Source organism: Lissotriton helveticus, chromosome 4_1, assembly GCF_964261635.1.
Source record: "Lissotriton helveticus chromosome 4_1, aLisHel1.1, whole genome shotgun sequence".
Lineage (NCBI taxonomy): Eukaryota > Metazoa > Chordata > Amphibia > Caudata > Salamandridae > Lissotriton > Lissotriton helveticus.
Window position 1 is genome coordinate 1309627929 of NC_136063.1, and position 3690 is coordinate 1309631618.

Consider the following 3690-nt stretch of genomic DNA (forward strand, 5'->3'; position numbering starts at 1 on the left):
CTTGAGGATATAAGTGCACCTGTTCATGATGTGCCGGTGGTTACAGTGAGAGCAGGTTAGTCAAGCTGTTGGGCAGCAGCAAGAAGGTGGGACAGCACACGTTTGGCCTGAGGGTGGACTGAAAGAATCATCAGCTGAAGTCAGAACAGAAGGATCCCTTCCTGTAGTGTTGACTGCGCCAGATTTAGACCCTGAAAAAGGTTCTAGAGCAGTTGTAACAGAAGTTGTACCTGGAAACCGGAGATCAAGGAGACAAGAGAGAAGGAGACGCAGTCTATCTGAAGTGCACGTACCACACACTATTCCTGAAGATATTGAAGAATTTGACTTAAGTGATAGTGATGAAGAAGGGCCAACAGTAAAGAGATCCAAGAGAGCTAGAGTACCCCATGAAAGGTATTATTCACCTGAATGTACTTACCTAGCAGTCAATAGTGGGGGAGAGCATTTTCCACCTTCTGCTATAACAAGTTCCATTCAATTGAGCCTCCTTGAACTGAACTTTGTGGCTGAACTTACTTTTAAAATTGCGTTGCCACTCAACAGACTAAGTCAATTTATTCTGGAAGTGATTGTTAGTGAGTTTGAACTGTCCATTTACTAGAGACAGAACTTAATAGATTTTCCCAAACTACAAAGAAGAGTACCAAGGCTCGAATAAGTGAAGGATCATAAGGTTGTTCCTTAGAAGAACACGGAGTAAGGCTAAGTAAGTCTAAAGAAATTCTTTGTACATATTTACAGCAAGAGACATTTGAACTTTGCTTTGCTGTTTGCACAAGTGGAAACTAACTAAAAGAGCTGTGCTGCATTCTTCTAGTTAAATAGTCTGTCACTAAAGTACTTATTGAGCCTAACACAAATCCTAAAAGACATAGACGCATATGTGTGGGATTATTTGTGGTTGTGACTTTAGTATTAATTGCTTTACTTGTAATTTTGAGTTTACCCCAATCCCACAAGTAGAAGAGCTTAGAGTTACACATGACCCTCAAACATCACTTCCTACTAACAATAGTTTACCTGCAATAGATACGAAAGAATTACATGTAGATGCTTCTAGAGGAGATTACTCATTGAATGTTTATTCTAAGCTGCTGTATTAATATGTTGACACTATGGCTGCTAGGGATTGCCATGTTTGTATGCAATGAGCTGCATTACATTGGTTACGTCCCACCACCTCCCATTGACATATGGGCCATATTACGAGTGCCCCGGGGGCACAACTGGCATTTGCGCCCACTTTGCGCATCCCCAGGCACTTTGGTATTACAGAAGGGGCCACAGATAATTGTGCGGCCCCTTCTGTAATGCCGATAGCGCTGGTGCACATAAAGTGCCAGCGCTATCTGCAGGGGGCGTTCACTCATTTGAATGGGGGCGCCCCCCATGCAAATGAGGGAATCCCTTTGCCTCTGCACCCGCGCCATATTACAGGCGCAGGTGCAGAGGCAAAGAAACCCTCAGGAAGCGCACTCACAGTATGCCACTTGGAAGGTGGCTTACTGAGAGTGCGCCTCCAGATGGCAGCCCTCTGGCAGGGGAAAGGGGGTCCCATGGTCACTTACTGCACCCGCCTGCAAGGGGATCTCTAATCCCATTCAAAAAAGCGCAGATGGGTGCCGCCTGCACTGTGAAAACACGGAGCGGCAGTAAAGCAGCTACACCGGTTTTCACCTGAATGTGCTGCCCTGGGGGCAGCATGAGTTCGTGGCTGACCTGGGGGCAGCACATTCATGGAAATAGAGCACAATGTCACTGTTTGCGCCTAGCAAACATTTTTAAAGGTGCGCTCGGCGCAAACAATAAAAATGCACTTTTACCTTATTTTGGGCCATGGAGTTACATATAGTTTATTGGTGAGCTTATTTTATGAGGAAGGTCATTTCCAATATTATTATTCATATCATGACAGGGTCTTTTCAGAAGATCCTGTGCTTAAGCAGTTGAATAGACAGCCTGATGCTAAAAACACTGAGATAGTGGGACATTTCTTTTGAACCACCATGATGCTGGACACTGCTTATGCACATAGACACAACTTACCTTGTTTCTTAACAGATGTAGAAAATAAATTCATAGATTCAGTAGAAGATAGAAAAAGAGACGTTTTGGCTAAAGCAACGAATCATACAATAGTGCCACAATGGGCTGAAGATTAAAGTGAGCATAGATTGGTGGGAAACATGGCAGCATTAGCTTTGGATTTGCAACAGAAGGAAGATTATGCATTTTCATTAGAAAATCCACAACTGATACAAATTTAATAGGGAATAGTGAATGTGACTATACTTTTGAAGTTCAAGGAAACTGGGGTTGATAGTTAGATGAAGCAGATACTCTTTTTTCTGGAGTCTATTACTTTTGTGGGAAAAATGCATTTTACATGTTACCCAAGAGATGGTATGGAACATGTTCCATTTGCATAGTTTTTCCAAAGATTTATCATGTGGGACAAATTAATGATTCAACGAGGGAACAACATGTGAGAACAAAGAGAGGTGCTTGTGGTAGTGAACATGTTGGAGACATCTTTGGTGCTTTGATATCATCTGTAGGACTGTTACTCAACTCACACAACATTAGAAAGCTTTCTACTGTAGTTGATAAACTATGGCCGCTTGAGGACTTTTAGTTATAGATACAGAAATGGTTGTAATCAGATCAATAGTTTTGCAGAATCAACTTGCTTTAGAGGTACTTCTCGCAAAAGAGGGCGGAGTTTGAAGGATATTTAAAGTTCAACAGTGTTGTACTTATATTCCAGATGAGAGTAAGGATTTGAGGAAGTACATTAGCAACATTACCAACCTAAAAAAAGATTTGAAAGAGTTAACAGCAATATGTGCTTGAGAAGCAATTGGGAATATATTTTCTGTTTTAAGAAGATGATTTGGAAACCTAGGTAGTAGAATTGTTGGAAGCATTCTAAAACCCTTAGTGATAATTGCTATTTGTTGATTATTTCTGTTTGTAATCTATAAGGCACACAAATGTGCACAAGTGAAAAAGGGAGTGAAGAGAAAGAAAGCTGATTTGGAACTGGAAGATAGACACAGTAAATACTATTATGATATGAAATTTCTGGATTCCAGAAGAAAGATGCTGAAAACAACTAGATTGTGATTTGTCCATAGGAGAAGACCTTGATGTGATGGCTTGAGTCACCATCAGAGGGGGGATTGGTGCAGCGCAAATGTTGCACACCCTTTACATGCAACAAATACATCACAGATACTTAAAGACACATGATATAAAAGTGCATTTAGCACATGTTCCTTGTGTGGTTTACCAAACTAATATAAGTGGTGCACTTGACATCATTATTAAAGAGTGCATTCATTGTAGGATTGGAGAATGTACTCATATAAATGTGTTTATCATAACTGATTGTGATAATTAAGCCATCCTCATTAAGTAGATAAAGTACTCACTATATAGATAAAATGTGATTTTCATAATTTGTGAGCTATATCACATGAATAACGTATTAATTTTAAAACTAGATAGAAAACATCCTCATATATGTAGAATGTGATTTAACTTAAAATGATAATGAGTTTATGTAATGTATGCATGAATTCCCACGGAATGTCATCCACTCCTACGCACGGCTTTGACGTGCTGGCGAAAAGCCCTGGCATATATCTCGTCGGCCGTGGCATACGCGGCTAATATTCCCTTGCT